Consider the following 23,304-nt stretch of genomic DNA (forward strand, 5'->3'; position numbering starts at 1 on the left):
TCAAATGAGCCCAGCTGTGGTCAGTCCTGGCTGCTGATGTGGAAACTGCAGTGGTTTAGGCTCAGATCTCTGTTTAGCAGTACAATACATTGCAGTCAGTAGCAATGCAATTCCCCTGCAGTATATACCGACGCTTGTTTCTGATAGGCAATATGTCTGATGTTCAGAGTTAGATTAACAAAGTATTTGAAGGCCAGGGAGATTGCTCTTGTGATGAAACTCTTCTCTGATGCAGCTCTCATTAAAGCTGGCTGGAAGTGTTTGGTTTGAAGCTGGGTTTGGAAAGCTGTGTTCTGAGAAATGCACCGAGGATAATTTTTACTTGACGGTTTCAGCTGAAGACAGAAAAATCTCTGCGTGTGAATGGTGTTGTGGTGCCTTATGGGAGCAGATCCGTGTGTTCGGTGCCTTGGCTGTCCTGTGCATCCCAGAGTCACTCACTCCTGTAGTCCCAGCAGGAAGAGGGACTGGCAATGTTTGAGGAGAGGTAATCTGTGCTGTCAGAGTCTCACTGTCGTATCTAAATTTCTTACAGCAACCTATTCATTAATGTGTGGCAGTCTTCTCTCTGTTTGATCTTTGTTCCGTGCAAACCCTCAAACGGGGCTTCATTTGTTGTTTTAGGTGTGCGAGTTTTGATTGAGGCATTAGGAAAAGCAAGGAGAAGTTCATCAGGTGAAATGGGAAATTGAGGTTTTCACAGACCCTTATTCCAGCGAGAGCTGCTGCCACGTCTTTGACCAGGTCCTGCAAAAACTCAGTCTCCTGCTGTACCATTAGCACAATGGCACGGGGGCCTGCTGTGCCTAAGCAGAGCAATTTACTGTCATTTCAGAACTTTCAGTGGTGTTCTGAATATGCTGAAAACATGCAGTCCAGGTGGTGTGCTCAAAATAAGGACCTTGCTCTTACCTCTGAAATGCTGAGGAAGAGAGTCAGGTACCAATGTGAGTGTGGGGATGTCACACTCTCAAAGTACAGGGAGGCATCCTTGAATGGTGTTATTCTTTGCTTCCACCCTAAAACCTACCAGAGTGGGGCTTTTTTTGGCAGGGGGAGTGTGGATTTTATTAGTGGGGAGAAAGCTGAGGGGAGTTTCTTACATAAATAGTTTTGAATGTTTTTACTTCATTGCCTTACTCTGCCACTGGATGTGGCACTCAGTGCCATGGTTTAGTTGAGCTGTTAGGGCGTGAGTTGATGATCTTTAAGGTCTCTTCCAACCTAGTTATTCTGTGAATTCTGTGTGAATTTTGTGGATAAGATACTTAAAAAGCATCTTTGAATTTAGGTTTGAAAGGCCATAAATATAATTCATCTAGTAAAAGCAACCAACATTAAGGCAGAGAAAGAAAAAACAAAACTTTCACTGCAACTCCAGGCTGCAGTGCAGGCTCACTGAAGTTAGCCAGGACCCTGAATTGTGTGCCAGCACTCGCCCTGCATGTTCCTCACAGGACCTTCCAGGGGCTGGATGGCCTGTGTGTGTCCCTGAGGCTGGCACACAGCAGTGCAGTGTCTGTCTGCCGGGGTTAGGTGCAGGCACAGAGGTTGGTGTGCCTTTTCCATGCTTCTTTCTTTCCTTTCCTAGAGCATTTTCCCGTCCTGTCAGTCTGTACAGGCATCCTAACCAGCATGATCATCTGCTGATTGCACCAGGGTACCCCTGGGGCAGCCCCAGCCCTGCCAGCGAGGGAACTCCTTGCTGGCAGGTGCTCAGGAGACCGTGACACTAGAGAAAATGAGAGAAAAAGCATGGGAAAACGAGAATGTCCTCCTGGAAGGCCCCGTGGCCATGTCTTTCCAGCTTTGGAAGCCATTCCTCCTCTTGCTCTGCTGTCTCCCTGCTGCCAATCCAGAGTGTCTCAAACTTCATTTGCGCTCGTTTCACACAGAGTTTGCTTATCAGTCTGAAAGGCGACTGTCTGATCTTTCCTTTTGCGTGCTTTCACTTTTAAGATCTTCCCTTTCTTATGTAAAAAAGGCAATTAGAGTCGTATCTGTTTATTTTAAACAAAATGGCTGTTAATTAGCGTGATCAAAAACGCTGCCATTGTAGACTATGGGCTTCACTTTGTAGTCGCACTAAATTGCGTGCAGTTTGGTGCCAGCTGACATGATAGCAACACAGAGCCTGCCTTTTTTTAACTTAATGAACAAACAGATTTATGAGCCTTTGTTATCTTCTGGTTTAGATCTATAGGTTGGGAATGCATTATTTAGAGTTCTTGTTTCTTAATGACTAATGTCATGTTGTTACTTATTAAGAGTGCTTTAACTTGCTGGAGAAGTTTCCCTCGCTTTTGTATCCCCTTGTTTCCATTTTCCTCCTTTTTTATTTATTTATTTTTTGATGGCTTAATTAAACAGTACATCTGTGGTACACAAAACAAGTTGAGATGCACTTCTCTAGTTGCACTCAGATTTTTCAGCACTAGCTCCATAGTGCTGTGAGAGCACTGGGTGTTCTGTCATCCCTTCAAAGGAATAAGGGCAGCTCCTCAGTTTTTACCTTGTCTCCATCACTGCCTGATATTTATCACAATATCTGGGAAAAGATGCCCACCGCAATCCATCGGTGTGGCCCTGCTTTGTTTTGGACAGAAAAAGTTGAGAATGTTGGTGATAAAGCTGTGATGGCATGGTTCCATCCGTAGACTTGTCATCTCAACTGCGTGGCAGCGTGTCCTTCTAAATGAAAAACATGTTAAAAAAACCAAAAGACATTCTTCAACCAATAAGTGAACATTCTGTGTGCTTTTTTATTACTGTGACTGTTACTTTTGCAGGGAAGGTGCTGATTTCAGAGAGTCAGGAAGGTCTGGGTTTGGTTTGGTTTGGCCACTTCTGATGGCTATGGCAGCAGCTACTGGAGCTGGAACGTAGGAAACGTGGAGCTGGAATTAATCAGAAGCTCCTCTCTTCTTGTCACCCATGGGGAGCTGCAGTGCAGTTCCCAGAATTTATTTCCCAGGGATGCACAGATCCCCATCACTGAAGTGTCCCTGCACCCTAACACAGCCATTTTTATGTTAAATTCTTCTGTGTGCACACGAGGCCTGCCTGACCCAATATTTCCAGGAGTAGCTGATTATTCAGGTACGTCATTATTGCTCTGCTGTTTCATCTGTTGGTCATTATTGAAGGATTCAAGTGAAATCCCTATTTGCATAGAGAAAATCAAAATTGCAGTCAAGTCATAAGCAAAGTCAGTGAGCTGGCATAAATTTGATTAAAAGGAGGTGTGATCAGGCCATTTTATGGGTTTTACTGTCATTTAAAACTTTGCTTGAGTGTAATTCCTGGCTGTAATTCTCCAAGTACATGTTTAATTTAAAGACATAAGACAATTAATACTTTTTCCTGTGGTTATATTTCAGTGTTAAGCCATACACAATTTCATGTTAAAATATTGAAGGAAATGTTACTTGCTGTTATGGAAGGTTAAGGTGGTTAGTAATATATTTCATCCAGAAAAAAAACCAAAACAGAAAAAGTGAATATGAAAACAAATTGAAAGTACTGCAAGTTTTGGTGTTGCTCTGATTGAATCACATTTATTTAACTGTTGTACTTACAATTTCCAAATTAAAGAGAAATCAAATACATTTGGGTTTTCCAGTGGAGACCCATTTTTAGGAAGTTTTTTTGCTTTCATCTGTCACAACATTGTACTGAAATAAAATAAAGGCCTTTTCTATTTCAACCCTATAAAATTAAAAAGAAACACCAGGTGAAAGTAATTTTCAGATGGTAATTTGTTGTTTTATATCAAATAGTGCTTTTTAAGGCTAATGCTTACAATGGAAAATTTTCAACTTTATCAAGAGACCTTTTCTAGGTTTTTTTAAAAATTGAAATATCATGAAAATTGCTTTATTTGCTTAAAATGGTCCATATGAAATACACAGTAATTTACAGTGGAAATAACTATTTGCGAGGGATATTTTTTATTAGTGAACGAAAGAATAAGAAAGGGTATATAATTAAACAAAATAAATAATTCTGGAGAGAATGGGAGTTGAGCATTGTGCTCCATTTCATCCTTAATTCAAGAACAAGGAATTGTTCAATGAAAAAACAAGGAAGATATTTTGATAAAATTGGATTATTAGGCACCACCTGCAAATAACTTGGGGATCTTCCTAATAAAACTATTCTGATTTTAAAAAAATTAGCAAATCAAGCTCTTACACAGATGAAATGCTGAAGTGGGAAGGTACATGAGATGTGCTTTCTATATCTTTATTTTCTCCTGTTTGCCTCAGAACGTGAAGCGCTCACTCAGGAGATGGTGTATGAGGAGAAGTCTCTCATGGCAAGTTACTCTGTAGTTGCTCAGTTCCAGGAATTTGTCCCTGTGATAAAATGGTTGATATTAGCAGTTATTTTTCATCTTGACTAACCGAAATATTCTATGATTACAAATTATATAGGGTTAAAAACATTTATGCGAGTGCTATTTTTCATGTGCTGCTTAATTTACATATATTTTACGTTTAATTAACATATATAATATTTTGTCTGTAGATGTAATAGAAATGGGGCTTTGATCCATCCGAGTCCTTCAGCAGATGCTTAACCTTAAGCACATGAATAATCCCATTGTTTTCAGTGTCTTTAATCTGTGCTTTTAAGTGCTTTGTTGGATTGTGGCCTGGTATAATTATATGTTTGCAATAACAGTTGCTTATTAAAAGCAGTTGTTAGATCTCAAAAATAATATAAAAGAAATAACATGAGAAAATATGTATCAAACAGGACTGAGAAAACACATAAAAATTCGTTCCAAAATCCCTATTTGCTTGTCACTGTCCATCTCACTGCAGATCCTGCTTTTTGTGACACTCCTTTCTTTTAGGAGGGCATGTTAGGGAGGACATCACAGACATTTATGCAGAAACACAGGAATTTTTAAAAAAGTTTTAATTTTAAAGCCATAATTTAAAAAAAGTTATATTTTTATTATCATGGTATTCTGTAATAAAGGTGAGATTTTTAAAAATAATTTGTTTTTATAGAATTGTAGAGCTCAGAGTAGATCATTCCTGGCTGTTAGTCAGTCCCACAGGGCTTTCTGCTCTCTCAGTAACAACAAGTGGGTGCAGGGAGTGTTGTAGGGGTCTCCCCAGCATTTCATCTCTTCCTGTGTTCAGTGTTTTGCACTTTTCCTTGCTCTTTTTCCCCTGGGTCTGCTCTGTAATGCTCCATGCTGTGTCAGACCCTCTCCTCTTGCTTTAACCCGAAGCAGAGATTGAGGCCCTCTCGCTGAATTTTACAGTGGTCACTGCACTCTGGTCAGGCTTCTCCTCATACACCATCTCCTGAGCGAGCACTTCATGTCCTGAGGCAGAAAGGAGATAGAAAGCACATCTCATTTACCTTCAAACTTCAGTAACTCATCCAAGAGCTTGATTTATTTATTTTTTTAATCAGTATTTTAATCAGTTTTATTAGGAAGATCCCCAAGTTATTTGCAGGTGGTGCCTAATAATCCTATTTTATCAAAATATCTTCCTTGTTTTTTTCATTGAACAATGCATTGTTCTTAAGGAACAAGTGAATTAAGGATGAAATGGAGCACAATGCTTAACTCCCATTCTCTCCAAAATTATTTATTTAATATATAAATTTAATTATATACCCTTTCTTATATACCCTTAATTATATACCCTTTGTTCAATTATATACCCTTTCTTTTTCTTTCCTTCACTAATAAAACCCCACCTTGACTAAAAACACCCTTGCAAATAGTTATTTCCACTGCAGATTACTGTGTCATTCATATTGACCACTGAGCCCTGTCTTTTGCTCTGGTGAAAAGTTCTGCTGGGACCTGAGTGATGGAGCTCACCTGGCTGCCAGCCCGGCTGCTCTCACAGACACTTGCTCGCAGAGAAAGCGGGTTTCTGGATTACAAACCCTCTAAAGTTCAGTGCTGCTGTTAGCAATTTCTGCTGACAAGTTTGAGAAACCCCTTGTGCGAGTAAAACGTTTCAGCGCCGAGTGCTCGTGCCTGCAGCTTTGGGTTGCATCTCCCCTCTCCATGCATCCCTTTCTGCTTTCCTGCTCTACCTGGTCCTCTGCAGCGCCTTTTCAGTTTATTTTTCCCCAGAAGCTCAAGAAAAAACACAAGAGTGGTAATATAAAGGCAATTTCCCTTGGTCTTCTGTGCCTCTGAGTCAGGGCTTACATAGGTTTTACAGCAAATTGTCACCTCCACTCTTCCAGCAGAACCATCGTGCCTGCTCTGACTGCCAGATTTTTTTGAGTGCATTTACAACTCATGTGAGCAGGAATAAATGACCACAAGCATCCAGCAGCACTCAAAGGGTAAAAGAAATGTGAAATGATCTGTAAATGTCACTGTTACGTGTGGTAAAAAAGAGGGCTTGGCTGGCTTAAGTTAGAATATCCAGCAGTACTGAGTGAATATAGTGCCAGGATGGACTCAGAGTAAATTTATTTCCTTATAAATTATATATATTATATATAATTATATACATAATATAAAAATTATATATATAATATAATATTTTATGTATATATAATATATATACTATAGTGAATATAATACCAGGATGGATTCAGAATAAATTTGTTTCCTTATAAATTATATATATTAGATATAATTATATGTATAGTTATATTAGATATATATTTAATTTATATATATATAATATATATAATACAGTGACTATAATACCTGGATGGATTCAGAGTAAATGTATTTCCTTATAAATTATATATAATTATATATAATATATAAATATATATTTATATATAATTATGTCTATTATATATAATTATATATTATAAATAAAATTATGTATAAGTGTACATATTATATAAAATTATATATATAATTACTAGTTTTTTTCCTTATCTATTTCCTTATGTATGATGTGAGCGTGGTGGGGCATGTGGGTCCTCGGTGTTGTTCCCTAGCAGAGGAGCACATGTGATTTCATGTACAGGCTGTGGGATGCATCTCCCAGAGCTCCTAAGTCCATGGCTGGGCTGGAGACGGATGATTTATTCCTCCTCCCCAGGAGCTGGCAGGCAGTCCCGGGAGCTCTTTGTTGTCGATGTTCCTCTTGCAGGATCCCCTTGGCCGTTTCAGAGCCCTGTGTGCCGGCCTGGGGAATCCAGGGTGTGTGGCACGCACAGGTGGGGCCAGCACTGTGTGTGGCACAGGTGAAGCAGCACCGTTTGTCAAAGCTGAAAAGCCAGCAGAAGATGGCAAGAAATCCAGAATCCTTTCCTGGCTGAGGTGTTGGGAAGCCTCCTCCCCAGGAAGCCCCAGTTTGCCCCAGAAACGAGTTCATTAGTGTGCGTTGCTGTTCATGCAGGAAGGTGTGGGGTGTCCCGGGGCTGTCTGTGCTGGAGTGGGGAATGTCACCTCGGATCAGGCTGGCAGTGCTCCCAGCCCTGCTGCCCAGGGCAGTGCATCTCTGAGCTCTCCTGTGATGCACAGTGACTGCCCCACCTCAGCAGCATCGCAGCCTCGCTGGCTGCAAGCAGATGATAATGGGGGCCACCTTCTGCAGCTCAGATAAATGACAGGGCTGGGGAAGGTCACAGCTCGGTGTGAACAGTCCTCCACACCTTGCAAGGAAAAGAAAAATCCCATACTCTGCGTAGTGCCTTTCCTGCTCCCGTCTCTCTGCTTACACAGGTGGAAATGTTGAAATTAAATAGCAGAGCGAGGGCGAGCGTGTGACTGTTGTGTTTTGATGTGGCTCCTAAATTGCCCTTCGTTGTCAGAAGCTGTTAGGCTGAGGAGTGAAATGCACTCCTGGAGTGGCAGCAGCAATTGGTAATTACCTTTAATTCTCCACAGGGGCACCCAGAGCTGTGGGGTTTGCCCACGTGGCAGTCGGAGCTGATGCACAGAGAACAGGGGTAGGGCTGCCCGCGATGCTGGAGTGGGGAGAGGCTGAAATGGGTTTGTGTCCCCTTTTCCAGCAGCCTTTGTGCCCAGAGAGTGCCACGGGCAGCTCAGGGGCAGCTGCCCCAGCCCCTTTGCCTCGGAGCTAGACTGAGAAAGGGCTGATAGCAACAAGGTGGGAGCATCCCTGATTTGTTTTTTCCTAGCAGCTGCTTTTTTCTCACCAGCCCTTCCCCACCCCAAGGGCTCTGAGAAAGCAGCAGGGTGAGGAGGTGCGTGCTGGAGCTGGTGGGATGGGGGAAGCCGTGGGCACTCTGCTGTAGGAACTGCTCCCAACCGCGATGGAGTTTCCAGTCATCAGCTCTCCAGTGGAAGCAAGACTGGAAAACGTAACACACCATGCCCTAATCCACTCCATGTGGTGTCTGTCCATAGCTCCCCACTTCTGTCTGGCAGTGAAGCTGCTGGGTTTCTCCAAGCCCAAGCACAGAGGAAGATTAGGTGCACTGCTGTGCCCTCTGCTTGCTGGCACAACTTCTTTTCTGCTCCGTGGGCTCGAAGATGTGCTTTGTTTTATTGTCTCCCTTTCTTTTGAGAGGTACAAATACAGTGACAGAAACTATCATATTCAATTGGACATGCTCTCTACAGATTTGTTAAGGATTTACTCTACACATTTGTAGCATTTAGTTGCCATGGCAATGACCTCGGTGCAAGAGGGAACAGCCTTTAGGTTGGACCTCAGATTTTCCTTTCATTTCCATTTAATTTGATTTGACTGTGAAATGTCACTTCCATTGCATTGATTAAGCTTCACTGTGGCCACCAGCTCTGTTAGAAAGGTTAAAGGGCAGGCCAGTGGCTGTCATTTTTCTCCCCTCACCCTTTTCTGATACCAGTATAGGTTTGGTTTGGTTTGGTTCGGTTTTTTCCAGAGGTGGACCGAGGTTTTTACCCCATGGTGTTCCACAGCAAAAGCAAAACTAATGCAGCAACAGTTTGAGGGGGTGCTGACCTCCAGCTCCCTCAGACAATTTCACAGCACCCGAAAAACAGGAATTTGTTTCTCTTTTCCTTCCTGACATGCGCTCACCCCTTAGATGGATAAATTGGATTTATTCAATTATAAAGGGAGGGAGGACATGTTGGAGGGAGGGCAGCCCCCTCTTTTCCCAAAATCTGTTGTCCCCAGGGTGTGTCAGTGCCTGCTGGCCGCCATGGGGCAGGGAGTCACTGGGGCTGTGTGGGGAGCACCCTCTTGCCCAGGCTCTTTCTGGCTAGGTTGGCATTTGCAGGTTTTATGCAACAGGTGTAAAGCAGAGGATGGCAGCGTGTTGGGATGGGAGGCTCCAAAGGAGAGCCAGGCAGAAGCAAGGATTGCTTTAAGCAGCGTTGTGAAAGGCAAACAAATTGAAATGGCTACGGTGTTATTCTTCATTCCCAGTCAAAGGCACTCAACCTTTGTAAGCAATAGAGCCCATCTGCAGAATGCAAAGGTGCAAGAAATGGGGCTGCATTTGTAAAGAACTGCCCCTCTTGCTGCCCTAAGACGTCTGCTCTGTGCTGTGTGCGCTGCCAGGGACTTGGATAAATTAGCTCTGCTCATTCAGGTGCTGCAGAACCTCGGGTGCCTCTTTTGTCTGCATCTCTGTATTAGCAGGCACAGGAGCCTTCCTGGCAAGCTGGCTTTTTGCTGTGAGCCAGCTTTTCTGCCACATGCTTCGACTAAACATCAGCTAAAATATCATCTTGAAATTTGCATAGTGCGTGATAACTGAAGTTAAGATTTCTCCTGCTTAGCTTGGTCAAAACTTAAAGTAAGTCCTATAGTTATGTGTTGTGTTGGTTTTTGTTGAATAGATCAGACGCTCATTTTGAAAACTTTGGTTCTTCTTACTAGTCCAACGAATAATTGCTTTTAAAGTTTGTTTAGTTGCTTGGAATTTAAAAAGAAATTAATAAACCAGAAGTATCAAACAGCTTGGTCTGAAGGGAGGGATGCAAGGAAGGCTCATTAAAACAGGCATGTGAGTACAAACGGGTGGGCTGGTGAGGAAGAGGCCTGCAAAAGTCAAGGGAGAAAAAATGTTTGACCAGGCACAGGGTAAATGATGCAAGGAGAAACTCAAACCCCAAAGTACTACATATGGCTTGGGAATCTTTGCAGCTGAAGGACTGATTTTCTTTCCTGACTGAGCTGAGCTTCAAATTAAGCCTCTTTCTTTTTGGAAAGGAGGGCTGAACTGCTGTGAAGAAAGCTGCAGCTCTGGAGCCTGTGCATTGGCTGCAGGGTGGAGAAATAACTCACACATATCAGAGGGGGAATGTATTGAACTTCTCTTTCTGATTTCTGCTCCCATCTCTGAAATGTAACATCTAGCATCAGGGCCACCCCTACAGAGACATCATCCCACGGTGGCTGGTCAGGGCCAGCTCTGGAAGGGTGCAAATCCCTGGGATAAACATCTCTGCTCCCCCTGCGTGGCTCAGGGGAGAGGGCTTGAGCTGGGGCGAGGTTTTCAGAGGGACAATCCTTCCTGCTGCGTCCCTGTGTGTCACACAGGAGGGTGTGACTTCAGCTGCGGCCCTGAAGCTCAGAGCTCCCTGGCAGTGCAGGTGAGAGCTGTGGCTCTGTCATCTGAGCTTTACACTGCTGCTGGGATGACTGTCAGAGGGAGGACAGAATCCCCCCGCTAGGTGCCCTTCCTGAAGGCACTCTTCGCTTCCAAAAACTTTTCTGTTTGCTTCCAAAAACTTACACAAAGAACTGGTGGCAGAAAGAAGGATGAGAGAGAGAGAGAAAAGGATGAGGAGAGAGAGGGATGTAACTTCCCACATAAACCATAAGATAAAAACCCCTCCTAAAGCTGGGGTGACCCTGAGCAGCCCAGCTGGTGGCCTGTGGGATGGTGCTGTCTGACAAAGCTTTTCTGCTCTGCCCTTGCCTTGGGACTGGTGGGAAGTGGCGATGCTGGATGTGAAATCCAGCAGCTGCTGAGTACTTCTGCTTATCCATGCAGATTGTCCCCATGGCCTTGGGGGGAGGAGGGGTTTGGCACTGCTTGAGCTGGACACTGGCCCGTGGAGGTGCCCCAAAAATTGGGATGCTGCTCATGGCTTTGGATGTTCTCTATTGTCTTAGCCTGGGTTTGTAAAAGAGAATGTTAGTTCTGAGCTCTGAGCGTGCCTGGGCATCACAAACATTTCTGCTGCTTTTCACTGCTTGGAAAGGACCCAGTTTTGGGGCAAGGTGGTCAGTTCCCCTTTGCCACAGAAGGATGATAATATTCTCAGAATGTACATGCAGATGCTATGGACTTCTACAGAAGAGGAATTCTTCTGCAGTAATGTTTAAAATCCTCCCAAATTCACAATTAGTTACACTCTGAGTCAGTGTTTGGAGGTGAAGAAACTGTGGGACCATGGAAAAAACATCAGATGAGGAGACAATTCTTGACTTCTCTGTGCACTCTAGCTTGTTTTTTTTTTTTTTTTTTTAATATGGATCATGGTGTTTGGTTCCCTGTATAAAAACAATTAGAGGCCTTCAGAGTACATGACTGATGCCAGTATTGCTAGTTTTTGTTGTAATTTATGAAGAGGTTCCTTTTAGAAAAACAGTGTTTAAGACTAAATACTGAATGTGGTGCTTGTTCTTCGTGGCAGTTGTGCCATGTGGTAGAAATCCCATTTTCCAAACTCCCAGCCACACCCTGTGATGGAGACAGAAGAACAGCAAATAGCTTTGTTCAGATGTCTCCTGTGTCATCCTCTCAGCTAAAAAAGCTGTATTAAAAACCTAAAGCAGGTGGAGGAAGTTAAAAGCTGAATTCCGAAAATTCCATCGGATACAGTATCACAAATCTTTGCTCACAAATGAGACCAAATGGATTTTTGTTTGGTTTTTTGGCCATACCCAGCTGCTCCTCCTGCCATCAGAAGCGTGTCTGGCTCATGGTGTGAGCCCTGAGATGTTCCAGCAGGGAGGAGCTGCTGCACCCCCTTGTTGGGGCAGGTGTGGGGGGACCCTCCACCCAGAGCGGGGCAATCCCCATCTCCCTGGGGCTGTTGGGGGCAGCCACAGAGGTAAATTCACACCTCCCTTTCCCCCTCAAACATGTCATTTTACTCTGTACCCTCCGTGGAAGGTGTTCTCTCCCCAGGTAGCCAAATGTGCCCTATTTAGGCAGGGAAGGGAGAAGCTGTTTAATTCCTCTGCACAAAGTGAGCAGGATTCAGCAGCTCCAGCTCCAACACATTTTTTTTTTTCCACTTCTCAGCAGGAGCTGAGTATTGGCATCTCTCCCACAGCATCATGCCTTGTTGTTTTCTCTCAAGCAAAAACAACAGAAAAGGGAGATGAAAAGGAAGAAGCAGACAGATCTGAAAGAGGATCCTTAGCTCCGAGGTCTGGTGGGACCTCCTTGCAAACATTTGCAACTCGGTGTCACCCATGCCAAAGTCACTCTGCAGCTTTCAGAACCTTTTATAATCTCCAGAATGTAGACACTGTCTTTTCTTTCTTCTGTTTGCTGCTTAACAGGAGCAGTTCGTAGTAGATTTTATCTGTTTAGCCCTGGATTTTAGAATGTGATAATCACGTTGTGGCATTCATAGGTCATGCCATGGTATGCTATTAATACCTTTGTTGTGTATTAACCTTCTCAAAGCAATTGTGTGGAGGCATAAAAGGAGAGGAGCCTTCCCTAGTTTTAAGCTGAATTACCAATTTGAATGTCAGGCCAGGTTCACAAAAATTTCCAAAATAGGTGAGAGTTATAAATAAAACTGAATGTGTTACTGTTTGGGGGGAAAGCTGTGGAGCTCAGTTTTTTCTTCCAGCTCAGCCCCAGAATAGACACAGGCTGTTTTTCACTTTGAGCTTTTAGATTCCAGCAGACCTCAAACTTAACAAAAAGATCAGAAGAATTTTATGAACTGAGGAGTGAGTTTCATGCAGATATGAATCAGCACTGATATCTTGGCTACTGTCATCATGTGAGTATGCTGTCATTGCAGCAGATATGATAAATTTGGGAATCTTAAACTGAACATACTTGTCCAGTATGCCTATGAGGCAAAGCAGGGAAAAGAGAATTTTTCAAATGCCAGCAATAATAGTATTTTTAGAGAAAAAATATTTTACCTGTGGTCTTTAAATTTTGTCTGTAAACTCCATTCAGATTTTGAGATGCAGGAGGACTTACTGGGATTTTTGGGGCACCAAGCCAATACAAACATCAGAAATAAGAGGAAATCGTAGAGCTGTTTTCTTATTGTTAATAGCATAATGCATCTTTTGTTGGATCTCCTCTCTGCAGGGCCCTCCCTGCTGCAGTAGTGCCATTTACCCCTGTCTTTTATGGTTTCAAAGGGCCTGTTCTGCAGAGATGCTTACAAACTGCACTGAGGGCTGAAAAATTCTTGCAGAGAATCAGACAGTTCTGATTGACCAAGTAAACTTAATTCCTAGTGACACGAGAAAAATTAATTCGAGCATTTGGAGAGATGAGGTTTGGGGGAGTTGATAGTGTTGATCTATAATGTGAGTCTTTAATGTCTGAAGGCTTCAAGTCAGTGTTTATAGAGAACCCTCTTCACTTTGCCCCCATTTTGAAGCACTTATTTTCCTCTCTGCTTGCAAAGATCTTAAAAAGATCCCAACTCTTTGTACTTGAGATTGCTTTTGTTCAGAGCTGTCCGGCGTTTTCTCCCCTTTCATGTCCCTGCACTGTTTGCTTTGCTGTGTGCACATTGTGGGGTTTAATGTGAAATTCTGGTGGGTGAAATTGTGCATATCTCCTCCTGTTTTGCCCTTTCCTTTTAGTACGCGAAGGAACCAGCAAAAAGGAAAATGCTGTTACTAAACATGTAAATAAATCATAGATTTGTAGTTTCATAATCAGTTTAGCAGATTTTGTTCTAGTTGATGTATTATATTGCATGTTTGTGTGTGAAAATGAAGAGAAAGTAAAAACAAAATTATATTTACCATCAATTCTGTTAATTACGAGAAACTAGTTCACAAACACACAGGAGTACTATCTTCAGCTCACCCTTTGTCTGCTTGTTTGTTTAATAGATTAGATGGATGTGCCAAACAGCATGCTGCTGGGGCAACATTAATTTTATTATAGAATAAAAAGTAGAACTATTAGTCTGTGTTCCTGGCACGTTTGTAAGCTATCTGACCTATTTTCTCCTCCTGCCCTCTTCTCAGTGCTGACCAAATTTCCCCTCTCCCTGTGCCTGAATTAAAACTGGCTTACAGTTAAAGCAGCCCTGGAGATGTTGCCCAGTCTCTTGGAAACAGATAAGAAATATTGTTTTAAATGTTTGAGCAAAAGGGAGAGACAACTTCAGCCCTTTAAACAAGGGGATAATCTGTGTACACCACAGGAATAGGCTCACCTGGTTTCCTTCCCTTCAGTTGCGAAAATAATTTCAGGGGGCAATATTTGCCTCATGTTTATCAACAAAAATACCTGGATGGTTTGTCTTAAATTTATTACATTTTAGGAGAAAAACCAAGCTGGGAGACTACACTTCCCAGAATCCTCAGGAGAAGTGTGTGATGTCTGATAAGGACTTCTAAAATTAAAGCATTGAGGTTTTGCAGCTGCTTATCTTGAGGAGTTAGAAGTATGTTTCTAAATGATGTTCCTTGCAAAAATTCCCAAACCAACCTCTCAATATTGTGTTGTCACTGCAGATGAAAACCAGGCCTTTAGGTTCCAAAAGTCATCATTAACAATATAGTTATTCCACATCTCCAAAAATCATGACAGATGTAAAAAAAGATCTGGTTTGAATCAAAAATTTTAGCCATGCCCAATGTCAAGTGTCTTCTTCCCCCTGAACAGCTCTTTTGCCCTGCTTTTTGTTCTGGGCAGTTAGATTTTGGTATGCTGAAAGGTAATACATTATTTAGGATTTTAGGTGTGAAAATAAAAACAACCAATCAATATAGCACTTAATATAACACTACTTGAAATTTCTCTTTTGACCTTGACCAGTTGTTTTTCAGTCAGGGCCGTGTCTGCAGGGAAGGGCGTGCTCAGACTGGCCTGGAAGTAACAAACTGAATTACCGTGTCCCAGCACTGCAGGTGGACAGAGCTAATCCTGCTAACGTGGCCGGGATGGATTCCAGCCAGACGGGGCAGAGGGCAGAGAAATGTCTCTGTGCACACCCTGAACTGCACAGGCATTTGGATGCTTGACTTTGGCACAACTTGGTGTGAGACAAGGAAGAGTCTCAGTAGGCCAGTCAGAAATGCTGCCCCAGCTGGGATGAAGCCCAGTTCAGTGCCTGTGCTGTTCCCTCATTTCAGTCCCCATCAAGCCCCATTTCTCTGTTTTGCCCGGAGTTGTGAGCTTTTTGTCACCCATTAGTAAGAGCAGTGTGAGAGGCTCGGATACGCTTTGTTATTGGACGCAATTCTAACAATGCTTTTCCACATCTCTGACTTTTCCCATCAAAAGTACCTTGGAAACTTCATCTTATTAATACTCAAATCTGCATGCACAGTGGATTTTTAATGGCAGTGGAGGAACTGCCATTTGAGAAACCTCACAATGTGTTGAAATCTAAAAATACAACATTGTCTTCTTCTCCACCATCCCTCTGGTTCATGCGTTCTTTCAGGATGTGCCAAAACAAGTCTTAATCTCTGTCTTCAAGATACTGTATTGTAGTGTGTGTTCCAGCCTAGATAAGCTATCTGGGATGCATTTTTATTACACTGCAAGGTATTATTATTGTTCATGTAGAATAATAGTGAAAATAGTGGTTTTTCGTTTGTGTTTTTGAGCTTTGTGTATGCCCCAGAGGTAGATAAGGAGTTTATGAAGAAAGGTTATATTTAAGAGAAATGGGTATCAGTGCTATGAGATTATACCCATGACAGATGGTTGTAACTAAAGCTTCATCTTGGTGCTGAAAAGCTGAATGAAACAGTATTCAGATTTTGAAGTAATATTGGCTTCATTTCAATGGGACTTTTGCCTGAGTAAGAACAGACTAAAAAACTCACTAATGATTCTAATTTTTTGTGTCAGCTTTGAGTAGATTTTCAAAAATTGAACTTTATTTCTGCCTATTTTGGATTGATAAAATTCCAACAACAACACGGAAGGGGGGTTGTTTGTTTGTTTACAGAAATATGTGCAACATTATGCCTTTGTTCACTGGGATGACAAGATATAAACCAACATTGTTTTATTCACGCTGTAAAGCAAAACATCTTACTGGGAATCATGAAAGAGTTGTAAAAGTGGGTTTGGTTTTTTTTTTTTCCTCTTAGTTTCCAGAGCTGGTTGCGAACCTCAGAATTTTGTGAGGTTCAGTCAGAATAGTTATGTAAAAGTTCAGATGCTAACCTTAAGCAAACCCAAATATCTTGAGGCTGGGAATCTCTACAAGAACATATTTCCCCTTGACTTGTCTAATACAATGAGTTCAGCCAGGCTACACCCTGGGGAGTTCTGGCCCACCATGCAGTGTGTGTGTGCTTTAAGTGCTTACACTCAGCCATGAGGGTATTTTTAATTTCATCTTGAGAAACTAAACTGAGGGACTTCACAAATGAATCCATCAGGAAGACAAGGTTAATTCTGGCCGCTGTTTGTGGGAGTATGGTGCCTTCAAATACCAACACATTTTTTTTTTTCAGTGGTGGCATTTGGAAGAATAAATGAAGTGTGACTCCCGGCATCTCTTTAGTTGCCCTGAAAATGGAATGTCAAACAGCATATAATCATCTTCCTTGTTTAAAGAAAGAGGAGCAAGTGAGAGACCTAGTTTTCTATTTGTGTCAGTTTTTGGATGTCTTAATATTCTATCTTGTCTAATTTTCCAGAGAGTGATAATAGAGTTCCTGTCAAATTAGAGGTTACAGACTCTTTAACCTTTATGTCACAAAAAAACCCCTACATTCCTTATTATTACCACGAATATAATCCAAATAAAAATTTCACTTTTAATGCTGTTACGCTGAATGTTGCATTCCAAGCATATAATTTTATTCATTATAAATATTAAAAATATTCAGCCTGACATTAGCCTGCTTGCTCCCCGATCTCTTTTAAGAAATGCTGATCTGGATGTGTCACCTCTTGGTCTGGGGAGCAGCAGTTTGGGCTCAGCCCCTGCACTGTCAGGGCTGAGCAAGCACTGCTGCCCTGCCAAGTGCAGCTCTCAGCTTCAGCTGATGTGGCAGAGATGTTCTCAGGTGGAGCAGCCTGATGTCACCATCTTTGAGGAGCGGGAGTGAGCCAGGGGATGAATTATTGAGTTGTACTTGCCCCACGCTGGGGGTTTGCTGTCAGGAGAGCCTGATGTGGCACCGCTGGAATTTCAGTCGCATCCTGCTAAGGGGGCTCTTTCCTTTTGCAGAGAGTGCTGCAAAGGCCTAAGTTCCTTTAAAATTCAAAAGCTGCAGCCCTCTTCGGTGTAAGTAGAGCCATGGCAAGTATGACCTGCTGTTTGGTCCAGTTTTGTTCTCATTTACATGGAATCCAACAAATTTAGGCCTGCTGTAAAAGGGCCTTACTTTCAAACTTACAACAAATCAGTAGTGAGTGAACTCATAATCTCATTCTTACATCGTTTCAGCTCAAAATCCAAAATGCCTGGGACTCCTGTACCCAGTCTTAGTGCCCAGTGTTCCCGGAGATGCAAATCCAAGGCTGGGTTTTTTGTTTTGTTTTGTTTTCAATCAGGTGAGCGCCACACGCTTCGGTTCTGTAATGAGAGTTTTTGCACTGTCCTAATTAATACAGTGTGCCTGTCCTGGACCTTTGAAGTAAGTGGGAGTTCTGCCACCAATTTAAATAGGAGAAGGATTTGAGCCAATTTGAACAGAAGTTTTCACTTATCTTAGTGCCTAATCTTCTTTTTAAAGGGATGTGGGAGTATCGGCACCTCCTACGTAACGCTCATCAGTGTGCAGAAGTAAACTAGTCTGGTCACTTGTGGAGGCCCATTTAAAACCAGGAGGATTACTCAGGTGAGTGACAAGGCTTGGAGAACAGATTTTAGGGAAGTTAATTCAGAGTGCAAAATGACATTTAACCCATCTGTGTGAATGTTACCAGTTGAAGCAGGCCACAAAATCATTTCGAAATCGTAAGATGAAAAATCCCCAATCCCCTTCTATGTTTTTCTTGCATTGGAGTTGTCAGGGTTCACACTTTCAAGGGTGGGTTTTTTTAAGCATCACAGCTTGTAGCTCCATTTCTTTGTTAAACTGGAGCTGATATTCTCCAATAAGCAGAGCAGAACTGTAAGAGAAGCGCCTGCTATGAATCTCACGGCAAAATCACAATATTTGACAACACTGGGTCTGTGTAAATATGCATGTTCTCTGCAGTGCTTTGTCCCTGGGGAAGCAGGGCTGTCTAGACCTCCTCTGCTGTCTCCCTGAACGGCAGTGTATAGCTCCAGAGCGGCTGACCACGTACGGCTGGCTCACCTGCAAACTGCCAGGCTCTGCCTGTTGTCTTAGGAGGGTGTTGCAGAAATTCAGGCAGATTTACCATGAGCTTTCTGCACTTCACTGGAGTACTTGGAGTGAACCTGTGAATTGAAGAGGGTAGAAAACTGCTTTTGCCTTCATACTGTGTGTCCTTTTCTTCACTGGGTGCAGAGGAGCCCATAAATTCTGGTTTCCTCCAGTCCTGCCCTTTGGTCTTTGTGGACTTTCCCTGGTTTTTCCCAAGCTGCAGTGAGATGATTGGAGCTGGTGGCATCGGTGTCCCCTCAGTGTCCCTCCAACAGTGACCTGGCTGAAGCCTTGCAGACAGCAGCCCTAAAACTGGGTGTGTTGCATTGTATTGGAAAGGCTTTTTGACCTCCGTTCCAGATGATGATGTATCCCAGGACAGGCAAAATTGTATTTATTTTAGTTTAAAGGGAGTCTCTTTCCCTTAGATATTTGTTTTTAGAGGTAGTAAAGTAGCCATGACTGTGGGTACTGCTGTGTAAGGACAAAACAGGGAAAAATCCCATTTTGTCTGGTGCATCTGTGGCTACCATTTAAAAAAGGGGTGCCTTTTCAAACATGACAATACAGTTTTATTTATAGGTTTTAAAGTAAAAAAATAAAAGATTTATTTTATACATTGTTTGAAGTAAGTCCAGGGGGACTTTTTTTTCCCTAAAGTTTTTGTTGTGCTCTGTCTCATGGAGGCCAGCTGGTTTGCTAGCTTGAGTGACCTCACATTCCTTAAACGTACTCCTAAATCAAGCCAAGGCCACGCATGAAAAGCTCAGTTCTGACATCAGTTCAGAGGAGGGAGAGCTTGATGCACTGTGGGAGAAGTACAGGGATGCACCCTTAGGGCCAGGTTTTTCACTCCTCACATTCACCAAACCAGAATTGCCCTGAGTCTCTCAGAAGACTTGGAAGCCAACTGGACCCTGTATTAACTATGGGAAGTAAAAAGTAATAATAATTAAAAAGAAATAAAATAAATAGGGAGAAACCTAGGCCTTGCAAGTCCAATAACTATTTTAAGTAGAGCAAACAATCTAATTAGACAGATGATTAGTTAATAACTAATTGGAGGTTTTGTTCTTGTGAATGTCTCTTGTGATGGAAGTTTGGCAACGTGTTCAATCACATTTGCCACGTTGGACCCTTTTGGTGTGGTTTAGTGAAAAGTAGGTAAAGCATCACGTTTGCATTAATAGGTCAGCATGTCATTGCTTTTTTGGAAAGTACTGATGTTTCTGGGTCACACAAGGATTTTGGTCTGCAGATATTTTGTTCTGAGTTCTCAAGAAACGATGAGGAAAACTGGTTTGATTTTGGAAGCAGAAAAGACAATAATGATTAGAAACATGAAAGTAAAATACTTTTTACAATTCCTCTGCTTTTTAAGGCTTCTTAGGTCCCTAGGAGATGAAAAGTGGTTACTTTAAATATGATAATTTATTCTTATTTACAAAAATAACTTGATCCACAAACCAAAGCAAAGTGAAACAGAGTATTTCCAAGACTCAGAGGTGCAGTATGATCACTGGCTGCTTATCCCTGAGTTTGCTGGGTGCTCCCTGCTGCCACAGAGCCACTCGTCTTTGGCACAGTGCTCCCACCAGAAGCATCTCCAAGATTTCACTGTTCCTTGTACCTGCCTTGAAGGTACAACATATTAACCAATATTTGCCTAGGGCTTCAGAAGGTTTTTAAGGTATTAACACATTATTTAACCGTACACTTCTTATATGACTCCACAGGGACTGGCTGCAAGGTAATAACAGCAAAGTATCTCTGAAATCTGGTTGTAATCAGGTCGATTCTGATTTACCTTAAGCTGAAGCAGTATCTGTGAGGACCTTAGGTGGCTATCAGTGCAGGAGGTCACAAGAATATAGGTAAAAAAATTATATTATTCTGCAAATGGATACAAATTCATACCTCTCAAAGCTGAAAATCTTCGACTTTGCAGAGTTATTGAAGAATTTCTAATGGCAAGGCCAAATGAAGTGTTTAAATTTGAGAATATTTCAGTGGGATTTGACTGACAACGTTGAGGCACTTGCAGTTCAAAATAAAACAATGTGTTTTAAACGCTCTGATTAAAGAGATGAAGTGTTTGGAAATGCTGCTCACAAACAGGGGTTATTCCAAAAGACTAACTTAAGGCTGGCTTTCATCTCTCCCTCTCTCAGTGGGGAAGGATGTGGGTGGAAGGTGGTTCAGAGACAGTGTTTAGCTTAGGTGCTCTGAATTATTCTGTGAATAAGCTTTTATCTCTTTAGTAGTTATGAATAACCAAAGAAGATTAGCTTCCTGGTGCTTGAAGTAACCTTTTGGAATATGCTCCTCATTATTGTCGATTCCTGACTGATTTCTCCACAAGAATAGAAGTCGACACCTCTTGCAATTAAAAGCACAGTAACAAAAGAAAAAAAAAGGAAGTTTTGCTACTTAAAATGTTGGTTGGCTTGTAGCAAGGAGTTGTCTTTTTTTGTGCTTACTAAATACCCTCTACCCTTTCATTGTTAAATGCCTTTTACACAGTCCCTCTCCAAGTAATTGTTTCATGTATGAAATAGAACATAGCTAACAATGCTCTTAACACTTACATTTGTTATCTGTTCCTTCAGCTATGGGAAAAACCCTGCAACAGGGTTTGTAGCCATGGGTAAAATGTCCTTTCAAGAAGAAAATAAGGTGGAAGGTAAACCATACCACAAAAAGAAGAAGACAAATTATTAACACTAATATTTAAAGGCATTATTGTTTGGAAACTTAATTTTATATTATAGATAATAAGATATTTAATAAAGATATTATTATAGCTAATGTATTAGCTATAATAATATAGATAATAAGCCAAATAATTCTTCAACACAGTGCCTGAGTGCATCCCAAAAGTTTCCTGTCTTAAACCACTTCACAGTGCAGTGGGGAAACCAGTTTATAAACACAGATTTCTTCCTGCCTTTGCACATCAGTTATTTGCACTTCACCTTGTGCCATTGCAGCTGCTGTTGAGTCCTTGCAAACTGCGGCCAGGAGCAATTTTCCTAGCGTGGCTTCACCACCAAAACCCTACAAGGTGTAAAACCTTAATGGATCTTGAAGGGTAACAAAGGAAACGACCAGGAGGTGGCTAAGGAGATAGAGGGGATGCATAAAGAAAAATCACAGTAGCCAATATTGGTTACTAGCATGCTGGTTTCAGCACTTTGGCTGGCACCACTCCTGTGGCTTTGAAGAACATCTCCCTGGTCTCTTTTATTAGCACGTGTCAGCTGGGATTGAAGGATGCCTTTGGTTTGTGTTGAACCAGCTTCCTCTGGAGGGAAGCAAAGCAGAGCTTCCCGTGCTGAAGCACTCCGAGCACTGAGAGAAATGCAAGGATCTGAACCAGTGGCTGGTCCCTCCAAACCAAAATGAGCTGCACACGAGGCTGGATGTGGTCAAAGGCCAACCTGGGCCCAGAAAATAGGGATGGAGGAGCCTGGTACCACCTGCAGGGATCTGCTGCACCAAATTGGTCTCTAGTGGGGCTGCAGATATGCAGGTATAATAGGCTGGTCTCTTAGCACACCAGCTGCCCAGCAGCCAGGACAGCCTTTGGGGCCAGCAAGGCAAGGAGCCCTGGAAGAAGGTTTGCAGGAGGACACTGAGAGGGCCTCAGTTAATATAATTTAGTTAATTCGTTTTGATGGCGTGCTCCAGAGGAAAATGCTCTCACCCCGTCCTTCAGGGAAGGAGCTGCTCTGAGGTGCACAGCTTAGCCTGGAACTCAGAACAGGGAATTCAGCCTGGAGTTGGAGCTGGAACTTCTGAGTGCCTGTCTCTCCACTCGTTCTTCCTTTTCTAACCACTTTGCTAAATGCTGGGCCACAGACATTCTGTATTTATTTGCAGCTGAGTTCCTAAATGGAATTTAAAGAAACTGTAAATAGATTAGCCATGACCATGTAAGACATCACTTCTCTTACTTCTTTTAGCTGCTTACTTCAGGTTTTGTTTCTGCCTCTGCCCCAATTTTTCACACCTTGTTTAGACTTGTGTTTACTGTGACTGTTTCAAGTTTCCTACCTCCTTAAGACCACAAAGCACTTCAAGAAAGGATTTCCATGTATTATATTTTGTTCTGAAAGCCTTATCTCATGCAGGCATATTTGCCATTTTCTTTTTTTCTGCTATATATATAAAAAATATGTTTCAAACCCATTATATATGCAGCATTCTGCTTCCATAGCCTGGGTTAAGATCTTTTTCAGAAACTGCAGACAATAAAGCATTTTCCATAGGAAAAGTTAACAATGTGATAAACACTGATGCAGTGTTTCCCCACACTTAATTGTTTTTTTCATTGTTTATCATAATTTTGTCAACTTTCCATATCATTCCCCACAATGCTTTGTGCTAGATTTTCTTTGAAAATTCCTTTCCTCTGAACTTGCTGTGAACTTGTTTCTAAAACATGGCCATAAAATGCCACCAACAAAACAAAATCTGGTATTCACTAATAAAAAAAAAAACACCCTCTCATCCCTCACAAAAGAGACTACAGAGAAAAAGTAAAAGACATGACAGAATTTAAACAGAAAAATAACTTTAAATTGCAAGTATAATGTGAAGGCTGAGTAGAAAAACTAGAGAGAAACATTTGTGAGGCTGGGGTTTAAGCCACGTGCAGAGTCGGTGCTCTGCTCCCTTTGCTCTCCTTGTGCTGGTGGCTATTCAGCTGGGAATGTCAGGAGTGCTGGGATTAGGGGTGTGATTGAGGGGGAGGCAGAGGATTGTGTTCCTTGAGATGCTCCGTGGGAGGGGAAGGATTATGCATGTGCCTTATGTAATGAGGAAGAGTCTGGAGAAGTTGCCTGTCTATGAGGAGGAGGTGGGAGGATTAGCTTTTGATGTGAAGTCAAGGGAACAGCCCTGGCCC

The 23,304-nt window shown here is 42.2% G+C and overlaps 1 long non-coding RNA gene across 7 annotated transcripts in view; it reads left to right on the plus strand.

Moving 5' to 3' along the window:
• Positions 1–23,304, plus strand: part of LOC119707714 — a 288,774-nt gene that overhangs the window by 53,960 nt on the left and 211,510 nt on the right. For 2 of the 7 annotated variants that reach the window (XR_005258823.1, XR_005258824.1), the window contains exon 2: positions 17,796–17,900. The exons of 4 other annotated variants lie outside the window; for them this stretch is intronic. This is a non-coding gene — a long non-coding RNA (uncharacterized LOC119707714). Of the gene's footprint in view, positions 1–6,896; positions 17,901–23,304 lie in introns of those variants that run through there. One more of the 7 variants, XR_005258822.1, reaches the window with a different exon arrangement.

Source organism: Motacilla alba, chromosome 1A (assembly GCF_015832195.1).
Source record: "Motacilla alba alba isolate MOTALB_02 chromosome 1A, Motacilla_alba_V1.0_pri, whole genome shotgun sequence".
NCBI lineage: Eukaryota > Metazoa > Chordata > Aves > Passeriformes > Motacillidae > Motacilla > Motacilla alba.